The sequence below is a fragment of the Bos mutus genome, chromosome 12 (assembly GCF_027580195.1).
Source record: "Bos mutus isolate GX-2022 chromosome 12, NWIPB_WYAK_1.1, whole genome shotgun sequence".
NCBI classification, from domain to species: domain Eukaryota; kingdom Metazoa; phylum Chordata; class Mammalia; order Artiodactyla; family Bovidae; genus Bos; species Bos mutus.
In genome coordinates, this window is record NC_091628.1 from 66,905,108 (window position 1) to 66,917,923 (window position 12,816).

General features: G+C 34.9%; 1 protein-coding gene across 3 annotated transcripts in view; it reads left to right on the forward strand.

The window, feature by feature from the left end:
* GPC5 (glypican 5) overlaps positions 1–12,816 on the forward strand; it is a 1,591,779-nt gene that overhangs the window by 1,179,192 nt on the left and 399,771 nt on the right. The gene's annotated exons all lie outside the window — the stretch shown is intronic.

Genomic DNA, 12,816 nt, shown 5'->3' on the forward strand with positions numbered 1-12,816 from the left:
TGGCATTGCCTTTCTTTGGGATTGGAATGAAAACTGACCTTTTCCAGTCCTGTGGCCACTGCTGAGTTTTCCAAATTTGCTGACATATTGACGGCAGCACTTTCACAGCATCATCTTTCAGGATTTGAAAGAGCTCCACTGGAATTCCATCACCTCCACTAGCTTTGTTCATAGTGATGCTTTCTAAGGCCCACTTGACTTCACATTCCAGGATGTCTGGCTCTAGGTGAGTGATCACACCATCGTGATTATCTTGGTCGTGAAGATCTTTTTTGTACAGTTCTTCTGTGTATTCTTGCCACCTCTTCTTAATATCTTCTGCTTCTTAGATAAAGGAAAAATAATGAGAGATCTGTGTACTATCAGAATTGCCTTAAAAGAACTACTAAAGAAAGGAAATTATACCAGAAGGAACATCAGAAGTGAAGGAAGAACAACAGAAATGATAAATATTTGGGCAAATATGATTGATTTTGATTCCTTGACATTTGACAATTGAAAGCAAAAAAATATGACATCTGATGTGGTTCTCATTGTATGAGTCATTTAAGGTAATTATACCACAAAGGCAGGGTAAAAAACTTTCATATTTATAAGATTTCTACAGTCTAATTTAAATTTTAAACCTAAGTAGACTGCAAAAATTTAAGTATTTGTACTATAATCTCTGTAGCAACTGTCACTCCTGTGCTTTACAGTGAGAAATATCCAAAAGCACAATAGATAAATTTAAATAGAATTCAGAAGATGATCAAATATCTTTGAGGCAGGAAAAAAAAAATGAAAGAAATGGTGAAAAGCAGAGGAAACAATCGGAAAATGAATAATGAAATGATTGACATCCAAATACACCAAATATAAAGTAAGTACTTTAAATGTATAATGTCTAAGCACACCAATTAAATACAAAGATTATCAGAATGAATTAAAAATATAAAAGATATGTACAGTATCTACAAGAAATTCACTTCAAATACAATAATATAAATAGAATATACGTAAAGGAAAGGCAAAAAAACCACATATGCGCATAAAAACAAAAGGCTGCTGGAGTGGCTATCTTATTTAGATATGTGGACTTCAGAGTATAGAAAATGACCAGAGATAAAGTGGGGAGATTATATATGAAGATGAAACAACCTCAAATATGTATTTTGAGGAAAGCAGAGGTTCAAAACAACCACAAACTGCAACACTAACACAACTGCAAAGACAGACAATTCCACAATTATAGAGACTTCAGCCCTCTTTTTTCAGTAATTGATAACACAGTAATAGAAAAAATAGAACAAAAGTAGACAAGAATATAGAGAACTAAACTGCATTATCAACCAATTGATTCAAACTGATACTTATAGAACCCTCCATCCAACTACAGCAATATACACAATCTTTCTATGGAACATTCACCAAAATAGCCCATATCCTGATTAAAAAAACTTCAACAAATATTAAAGAATTAAAATCATGCATAATATATTGTGATCATAATGGAATTGAATTAAAAATCCATAACAGAAAAAATCTAATTTGCCAAATATTTAGACATTTAGAAAACACTTCTAAAAAATCCAGAAGTCAAGGAAGAACTCTCAAGGAAAATCAGAATATATTTGAGCTAAGTGAAAATGAAATTTCAGCATATCAAAATGCATGTGATACAACTAAAGCAGTTCTTAGGAAGAAACATAGCATTAAATGATAAATGAGAAAAGGAAAAAAGGACTTTCATTAAAAAAAAAAATCTAAGCTTCCACCTTAAGGAGCTTGAAACAAGAAAAGGAAAATAACTCCACAGCAAGCAGAAGTAAGAGAGTAAGAAAATTAACAGCAGAATTTCCTTAAAAAATGAAAAATAGAAAAACATTAAGGAAAATGTTTTAAAAAGCTATTGTTTGGAATGGTCAAAAAATGGTAAACTTTTAGTAGGACTGGGAAAGACAGAAGACACACACTATCAAGATCAAAGATAGGATATACCAACAGATCCTAGAAATAGTAAAAATGACAGTATGAAAATACCTCGACAAGCTGTACTTGTACAGTTTTGACAAATTGTATGAAAGATATTAACTTCTCAAAACCACAGTCCACACATATCCAAAACAAATATCCTCCATAGCCAAATGACTATTGAGTTTATAGTTAAATTTTTTTTTCTGCAAATGAAATCATCCTGGTCCACAAGATTTCTGAAAAATTCTAAGAAACATTTAAATAAGAGTTATTTTTACTTATGTATATGACATTCTATATAGAAAACCCTAAAGAATCTCCAAAAATAATCCTGTAATTAATAATAATTAATAAGAGATATTACCAAGATTGTAGGATACAAATTCAACAAACAAAATTAGTTACATTTCTGTATAGTTGTTGTTCAGTCACTCAGTAGTGTTCGACTCTTTGTGACCCCATGGACTTCAGCACACAAAAGATAAAATAAGAATATTGGGAAATATAAGTGTCAAAAGAAATCAAGGAAGACACAGATGAAGACATAACATATTCATGGATTTAGAGGCTCAACATTGTAATGATGTCAATTCAACACAAAATTATGTCTAGAATTAATGCAAATCCAATCAAAATATCAGCAGGATTTTTTGCTCATATAGATAGTTTCCAAAATGAATGTAGGAGACACAAAAGTCATGAATAACCAAAACAATTTTGAAGAATAACAAAATAAGAAACTTGCATTTTTTATTTTAAAAATACTATAAAAGTATAATAATCAAGACAGTATAGTATTATGAAAGGGATGGACATATAAATGAAACAGAAGAAATCAGTGAAACAGAGAAGAAAATCCAGAGAGTAGATCTACTCATATATATCATTTTTTTGAAACAGAGAAGATAATCCAGAGAGTGGACCCACTCATATATGTCATTTTTTGGGGCAAAGATACAAGGGCAATTCAGTGAAGAAAAGTTAGGCATTTCAATAAATTGTTTTGGTACATTTGGGTATCCACATCCAAAGAAAAATAAACAGTGAGCTAAAGCCTGCATCTTAAAACTTAGCTCAGATGTGATTGTAGATCTGCACATAAAACACAAAACGTTAGCAGTTTTAGAAGAAAACTTGGAAAGAAATCTTCATGACCTGGAGTTCAGACTTCTTAGACCTCATACCTAAAGGAAGTCTGTAAAAGAAAAGAAGAAAAAAAAGAGTAAGACTCCACCAAAATTAAAAAAACATTTGCTCTGTTAAAGATAGACCATAGAAAAAGCAAAAGTATTTTCAAACCATATATCTGATAAAGGATTTGTATCCAGAATATATAAAAAAATCTCAAAATGCAACAGTGAAAATCAAATTTAATAGGGCAAATGACTTGAATAGATGTTATACCAAAGAAGACATTTGGAAGTCAAAAAAACATATGAATAGATATTCAAAATCAAAACCATTAAGAAGATATAAAAATCATGAAATATTACTACACACCTATTAGAATGGGTAAACTTTAAAAATTAATAATGCTAAGTGCTGATGAGGATAAGGAGAAACAAGAATTCTCACACATTGCTTGAGGGGATGCAATATGAACAACCACTCTAGAAGAGAGTTTTGTTAGTTTTCTTATGTTTAATATTAACTTATCATAAGCCCAGCAATCTCACTCTTTGCTGCTTACCCCAGAAAAATAACAACTCAGGTTCACACAAAAACTTATACATGAATGTTTATAGCAGCTCTATTCATAATTGTCAAATCTGGAAACAACCTGAATATACTTCAGTGGTTGAATGAATAAGCAAACTATGGTACACTGATATTTTAGAAGCCTACTAAGCAATTAGGAACTTATAAGAGCTGATTTTTGTTCACACAGAAGGTTGGATGAATCTTAAAAGCCTTATACTGAATGAATAAACCCAGTATCAAAAAGTTATAATCCTCATGTTTCTATGTATATCTCTAAAAAGATGAAAATTTGTTTATGGAAAACATCATGATTGACATGGTGTAAGGATGAAATATGGTGAGAAAACAGAGGGATAAAATAAGAGGTTTTGAATCAGGAGTAATGTGACTTTTGTATCCTTTATTTGATTGGTGATTACATGTGTATTAGCATAAGAGTAAATTCATAGAACTGTAGCCACAAAGAACAATTTTATGTTAATATAAACATTTAAATTTTATTTTAAATACCAGAACTGGCAAAATACTTGGAAGAAAAGCTACATGAAAGTGCTTAGTGAAGGTTATCTCTGAAAAAAAGTTAAATCATAGGCACACACACTCATTTTCCAAAATTACATGTGAGAAATAAAAGGCTTTAAGAATAATATGACACTATTTTTATTTCTAAAATTAAAATTTCAAGACAAAATTTTAATTGAAATAAGATAAATTCTGAGGCCATTTTAGAAAAAGCCTACATGAAGTACATTAAAAAGAAAAGCTATTCATGACAAGATAATACAAAGAAAGTTCTACATCTGTTTCAAGAAAAGTAAACCCAAACTGAGGCATTTTTTTCCCCAAATAAATTCTTGCGGGTGACCAAAATGTACTTTAAATGTGACTCTCAGTTGACCTAACCTACCACCTGCAACTCTTACTTGCTGGCTCTGAGTAAATTTTGGAGAATACAGTTCCTCCCTGTTTTCTTATTCCTCTTCTTGCTTCTAATCCTCCCCTTTTCCCTCCCCTGCTCTCTCTTTTGTGGTCCTTCAAATCTGTAACATTCTTAAAGGGAACTTTGGCATCACTTCTGTGTGTCAAGTCTTCTGAATAATTCCTCTGGAATCTTCTACCTTTGGTTTACACTTTTAGGTTCAGAAGAGTGTGATTTTCAGAATCAGGAATCCCGCTGGAATCCTAGAATATCCACATATCTATTGGTCATTGCATTGAAAATGTTTTTTATTTGTCTCTGATCATGTCTGCAGCTTAGTTTCTCCTCACTTTCTTGGCAGCTTCAACTATACAGTTTCCTAAATCCACTACAAATGTTCATGTCTTCATGCTTTTCCCTATTAATTACCCCAATAATTTGTGCATTATTTTTAATTAAAATATAGTTGATTTACAAAGTTGTGTTTTAGGTTTACAGCAAGGTGACTCAGTTATATAAATTTATATATATATATTTTCATGTTCTTTTCCCTTATAGATTATTACAAAATATTGAGTATAGTTCCTTATGCTTTCCAGTAGGTCCTTGTTGGTTATCTGTTTCACACATAATAGCATATATGTGTTAATGCCAAACTCCCAATTTATCCCTCCCCTCCTTCCCCTTTGGAAACCATGAATTTGTTTTCTATGGCTGTAGGTCTGTTTCTATTTTGTATATAAGTTCTTTTGTATCATTTTTTTTTTTTAGATTCCACATATGAATGATACCATATGGTATTTGTCTTTCTTTTTCTAACTTACTTCATTTAGTATGATCATCTCTAGGCCCACCCTTGTTGCTGCAATTGGCATTATTTCATTCTTCTTCCACGGCAGATTAGTATTCCATTGTATAAATATACTACATCTTTTAAAAGCTAGTAAAGTATAATTTGCATTATCATATCTGTCCTAATCCTTCTCTATTCCTCAGATGATAGATTGACTACCTTATCTATCAGCCCATTCACCACTGTCTTCACAGCTCTTGAATTTGCCTCTATTTTATTACTTCATTGTATTTAAATTTTGTCTAGTTACCAAACTAAATAATACCAAGAAGAATTTTTCACTTACTAACTCATATTTCTTTTTTTACTTTTTCAATGTTGCCAGCAATACTTACAGACATTCAAGAAGTGTTTGATTATAAATGTAAAAATGTATGCATGCATGAATGAATTCGACATTTCTTGCCTTCAGTTCTTTCTTTAGTATATCCTTCATGAGACTTTGTTTCTATTCTGTAGTATGTGAAGTATTTGAAAATGTGTTATTTACAAAAGCTGGCAGAATAGATGAAATCCTTTCTCACATAACACTAGACGATTGTTTTTATAACCAGTTTAGACAACACTGAATAAACTCACACCCACTCTACCTATGGCATCTATGCTATGATGTTAGCAGGATTTCTGAAAACAAAGCCAAGTTATTTACAAGTTATTCCATTGAGAAGTGAAAATGTTATAACAGGTACATTATTTTGAGTGAACAAAAATGTTCAGGTACTCTTATTTAGCATTAAGTGGAAATAGCTTTGCAAGTTCTAAGAAATAAAATATATCATATGCAAGTGAAAATTTTTGGTAATTGAGAGAAAGCTTTATATATTTAATGGCTTACCTTCTTAAGTCTTCAATTTTTCTATCTGAAAACGTTATCTATGTATTTGAAATCTGGGAAACTATTTCATGTATATTGAATGGACCTATTACTGAAAGAAAGTACTGTTTTTAATATTCAGCACAATAAATAAACACTTGTTTATTAATCACCCAACCATGTTAAGAACATCATGGTAGATAATGAAGATTAAAATAAATTGTCTTATTTCTTGTCCTCAAACTGGGTACACTGATAAGGGTCATGGACAAGGACTCTTAAAGCTATTGATACAAGGAAAGTCAAAATGTATTATGTTTCAGGTACTATACTAAGAGTTTCACAGAGTTTATCTAATTAAATTTTTATCATAAACAGATGAAGTTAGTAATATCATTTCTCATGTAAGGAGACATAGAGTAACTTGCCCAAGGACACACAGTAAATAGAGGAGCTGGAATTTCACTATGAATCTAGGTTTAGGCAAGTCACAGGACATTTTTGGTTTCCCAGTGCAGATAAAATTGATGTTTACACTATACAGTAGCCTATTAAGTGTGTAATAGTATTATGCCCCCCAAATGTGCATGGCTTAATTAAACAATTTGCTACTAAAAGCTGGTAACCATCATCTGAGCCTTCAGAAATTTCAGTTATCTTTTTTATTCTGCTGGAAGGTCTTGCCTCAGTGTTAATGGCAGTAGATTGGATGCTGAAGGTTAGGGTGGCAATTTCTTGACATAGGACAACAATGAAATTTGCTCTTTAGCATGCCATGCTGTTTGATAACAGTTTACCCATAGTAGAACTTTCTTTCAAAGTTGGGGTTAATCCTTTCAGACCCTTCTGCTGCTTTATCAACTACACTTATGTCATATTCACAATCCTTCAGTGTCATCTCAACAATCTTCATAGTATCTTCACCAGAAGTAAAGTCCAGCTCAAGAAACCACCTTTTTTGCTCATGTAAGAAGCAACTCCTCATCTGTGGAAGTGTTTTCATGAGGCTGCAGCAATTCACTCACATCATCAGGTTCTACTTCCAATTCTAGTTCTTTTTCTGTTTCACAATCATCTTCAGTTACTCCCTTCACTGATGTGTTGAATCCCTCAATGTCATCTGTGAGGGTTGGAATCAACTTCTTGCAAATTCTTATTGTTGATATTTTGACCTCTTCCCATGGAGCCACAAATGTTGATGGCATCAAAAATTGTGAATACTTTCTAGGTCTTCAGTTAACTTTGCTCAGACCCATCAGAGGGAGAACTATTTATGACAACTGTGAGCTGTATGAAATGTATTCATTTAATAATGTCATGTAATTTTATATTGGGTTTCCCTGGTGGATCAGAAGGTAAAGAATCTGTCTGCAATGCAGGAGACCTGGGTTGGGAAGATTCCCTGGAGAAGGGAGTGGCTACCCACTACAGTATTCCAGTATTTTAAATTACTCTTTGATCCATGGGCCACAGAACATATTTATGTTAGCAGGCATGAAAACAGTATTAATCATATTGTTTATCTTCATCGGAGCTCATGAGTGACCAGGAACATTGTCAAAGAACAGTAATATTTTGAAAGAAATCTTTTCCTTAAGCAGTAGGTCTCAACAGTGGGCTTAAAATATTCAGTAAATCATGTTGTAAACAGATATGTTGTGTACATCTTGGACTCCTTGTTCCATTGATACAGCACAGGAAGAGTAGATGTAGAATAATCCTGAAGGGCCCCAGAATTTTAGAAATGGTCAGTGAACATTGATTTCAACTTCAAATCACCAGCTGCCTTAGCCCCTTACAAGAGAGACAGCCTGTCCTTTCATGCTTTGAGGTCAAGCATTGACTTCTCTCTAGCTGTGAAAGTCATAGATGACATCTCCTTCTCATATAAGGCTGGTTTGTCTACACTGAAAATCTGTTATTTAGTGTAGCCACCTTCATTAATTATCTTAGCTGGATCTTCTTAATAATTTGATGCAGCTTCTACATCAGCATTTGCTGCTTTCTTTAAATCTCATGATACAATCTCTACTAGCTGAAAAATTTTCTCTTATAGCTTCCTCTCCTCTATGAGCCTTCATAGAATTGAAAAGGGTTAGGGCCTTAATTTGGGTTAGGCTCAGCTGGTAAAGAATCTGTCTGCAATGCAGGAGACCTAGGTGCAATCCCTGGGTTGGAAAGATCCCATGGAGAAGAGAATGGCTATCTACTCCAGTATTCTGGCCTGGAGAATTCATGGACTGTATAGTCCGTGGGGTCACAAAGAGTTGGACATGACTGAGCAACTCTCACTTTCGCTTAAAGGAATGTCGTGGTTTGTTTGATCTTCTATGTAGACCACTAAGATTTCCTCCATATCTACAGTTAGGCTGTTTTGCTTTCTTATTATCCTTGTGTTCATTGGAATAGAACTTTTAATTTCCTTCAATAATTTCCTTCTTCTTCACAACACAGCTGACTATTAGACACCAGAGCCTCACTTGCAGTCTATTTTAGCTTTCTGCATGCCTTTCTCACTAAGGTGGATCTTTGCTTCTTTTTGATTAAAGTGAGAGATATGAAACCATTTGACCATTCCTTTCACTTGAACGCTTTAGAGAGAGGGAGATGGGCAGGGGAAAGATATGGGAAAACAGCTGACTGGTGGGATTGTCAGAACACACACAATGTTTATTAAATTTGCTAACTTACATAGGCACAGTTTGTGGAGCCAAAACAGTTACAATAATAACATCAAAGATCACTGATCACAGATCACTATAGCAAATATAATAATAATAAAGTTTAAAGTGATGTGAGAATTACCAAAGTGTAACACAGAGACACAAAGTAAGCAATGCTGTTGGGAAAAACGATGCCAATAGATCTGCACACAGGGTTGCCACAAACCTTCAGTTTGGAAAGGAAATAACTAAAACGACAGTATTTGCAAAGCACTGTAAATGAAGTATGCCTGTAATATAGTCAAGTCATAGAGGTAAAACAACAGCTTCAGAAAAAAAAAAGTGATTGGAAAGGGTGAAGAATTTGGCTATAATTTAGGTTGCACTAAAACAGGAAAAGTAAACTCAGAGTGTGGGAGGCCTGAAAGGATAAGTTGTTAGCACACAATTTATTAATTTATTTGTTTCTCCATCAAGGACTGAATGTCTACTGTGCATATCTCTGTTGTAAGTGCTGGGGGTAGGATAGTGAACAAGACAGGGGAAACCCCTGTTGTCCTGGTGGAGGTAATATTATAAAGAGAGTGTCAGACTATAAACAGATAAATATGCAGTGTGTACTGGGTAGTGACAAAAACTTTGAAGAACACAAAGTGTGCTACATGATACAGTTGTTTAATATGAGTCTTCCATGATACAGACTATTTTGATGTATCCCTCTCCTTGAACGTTATATTGAACTACAGTATATAGTAGTATAGGGCAGTGATTATCAATTTGATGCTTTGCGTCAAATTGATAATCATTGCCCTACACTAATGAGAATTCTCTTCTTCCTACTACTTCCAATCCTCTCTGACTCTTTAAGCATCACCTGAATTTCTCTATAGGTATAGTCTCCCCAGAAATCTTCTCTGCTCTGCCCCAGGGAAGGTTAATTGCCCTTGTGTGCTGTCTCATTTTCTTACACTCACCATCACCTCTTGGCATGTTTCTTGTCTTACTAGCACGTCTCCTTTTTTTTTTTTTTGGCATGTTCTCGTCTCTCTCTTTTTTTTTTTTAATTGCTTTGTTTCTTCCATACCTACCATAGTGTCTCACATAGAGTAGACACTATAAATGTTTTAACATTGAAACTTAAATAAAGATGCAATGGGAGACAAAGGAGAGAAATGGCATTTGGAATTCTCCCTTTAAAGATCAAACAGTGTGGTGATATGGCAGCCAAGGAAGTAAGAAATAAACTTTGGGGAGATATATTTCTAGAATTTCACAGGTATTGAAAATCAAGCAAAAGTACCTTCATCTCTATATGTTGAGGAAAACAAGAAGCAAAACCAGCCCATGTGTTTCCTCATGGCTCACTGAACTCTTTAGTATAGGAAACTGAGAAATGACTCTCGGAATAGATACCTTTCCCCAGTCTGATAGCAAATGAAATCAATGTTTAGTAAATACAGAGGCCTAAATTACCACGTTTGATATGTCACATTTTGCAGATTAGTATACAGTTGACCCTTGAACAACAGGGGTTTGAACTTCTAGCATCCACTTGTTCACTGATTTTTTTTTTTAAAGGTAAATACTACAAATCTGCAGTTGGTAGAATACCTGCAGATACAGAGGAACTGTGGATATGTATGGCTGATGAAATTATAGGTGCTTAGTAGGTCAGCATCCCTAACCTACATGTTCAATGATTAAGAATATGATGCACACAACATACCCTGAAAGTTAGAATGCTAGCAGAATATATAAATGATTTTAAGGCATGTTATTTTGGGCATAAATATGTTACACATATAAATAGGGAATGATGTAATGTTTATATTGTGCTATAAATGATTTAAATAGAGAATACCAATTTAATCCATTATTTAAAAAGAAACTAATACAATTTTGGAAGTATAATTGACAGTATCATTTTCTGACATATCGTTCCTTGTACTTATTGCCTAAAAAATGATTTTAAAATTAAACTTTCTTTTTCCTGCTTTATGCTGTTATGATTCTTAATGATATATTTTGAAATTATTTTCAAATGTTTGTTTTGCTTTTATTTAAAAAAATCTTCACTTTCTCTTCCAAGAAGCCAGAATAAAAGGCGTGAGTTAACAGGAGTGGTTGAGAATATGGTAGAGGCAAATTTTGTCTTAAAATGCTTTCTTGGGAGCATCCCTTCCATACTAACCTGTTACTGTGTTGCCTTGAATTAAGTGTGAGATCAATTAATGTATATTGAGACTTTGAGCAGATAACATTACTGGAAAAAATGAAGTGTTTTTCCTAAGATTAAAGAAAGGCCCTTAAAGAGGACCTATTATGTACAGAGTGTAGAGAGGAGTAAAAATGTGGTGCTGGGTACAAATGAATGACTTTAGAGAGCCACTTTGCTCTCGCTTTGTGTGTGTGTGTGTGTGTGTGTGTGTGTGTGTGTGTGTTGGTCACTCAGTTGTGTCTGACTCTGCAACCCCATGGACTGTAGCCCACCAGGCTCCTCTGTCCAAGGCAAGAGTACTGGAGTGGGTTGCCCTCTCTTTAGGGATGTATTATATGTTGACTTGCATTGTGGTCTCTCACAATTACAGATGACATAAGTCTCAGAATTTCCAGTCTTGTATCACTGAACTCATGAGATACATGCTCCCTTGCTGGTATCAGGAAACTGTTTGCAGGAAACAATGTTACTGAATCTGCCTCTATGTTACCTTAATGGATTTGTGTGGCTCTGGGTTCTATGTCTTGGAAAGATCAGTGGCACTACGGAATTTGCACATATAATGGCCAATGCAAATCCATTCTTCTCAACTAGAGAGTGAGACATAAGTCACGGTGACAACTGGTAGCATCCCCAGTATCAGACCCTATCGATCTGTGGCTTCTTCAGTTCAGTTTAGTTGTTCAGTCATGTCCGACTCTTTGCGACCCCATGAATCGCAGCACACCAGGCCTCCCTGTCCATCACCAACTCCCGGAGTTCAGTCAAACTCACGTCCATCGAGTTGGTGATACCATCCAGCCATCTCATCCTCTGTCGTCCCATTTTCCTCCTGCCCCCAATCCCTCCCAGCATCAGAGTCTTTTCCAATGAGTCAACTCTTCGCATGAGGTGGCCAAAGTACTGGAGTTTCAGCTTTAGCATCATTCCTTCCAAAGAACACCCAGGGCTGATCTCCTTTAGAATGGACTGGTTGGATCTCCTTGCAGTTCAAGGGACTCTCAAGAGTCTTCTCCAACACCACAGTTCAAAAGCATCAATTCTTCGGCGCTCAGCGTTCTTCACAGTCCAACTCTCAGATCCATACATGACCACTGGAAAAACCATAGCCTTGACGAGACGGACCTTTGTTGGCAAAGTAATGTCTCTGCTTTTGAATATGCTATCTAGGTTGGTCATAACTTTGCTTCCAAGGAGTAAGCGTCTTTTAATTTCATACCTGAGTCACCATCTGCAGTGACTTGGGGGCCCAAAAAATAAAGTCTGACACTGTTTCCACTGTTTCCCCATCTATTTCCCATGAAGTGATGGGACCAGTTGCCATGATCTTCGTTTTCTGAATGTTGAGCTTTAAGCCAACTTTTTCACTCTCCACTTTCACTTTCATCAAGAGGCTTTTGAGTTCCTCTTCACTTTCTGCCATAAGGGTGGTGTCATCTGCATATCTGAGGTTATTGGTATTTCTTCCAGTAATCTTGTTTCCAGCTTGTGCTTCTTCCAGCCCAGCGTTTCTCATGATGTACTCTGTATAGAAGTTAAATAAGCAAGGTGACAGTATACAGCCTTGACGTACTCCTTTTCCTATTTGGAACCAGTCTATTGTTCCATGTCCAATTCTAACTGCTGCTTCCTGACCTGTATATAGGTTTCTCAAGACGCACGTCAGGTGGTCTGGTATTCCCATCTCTCAAA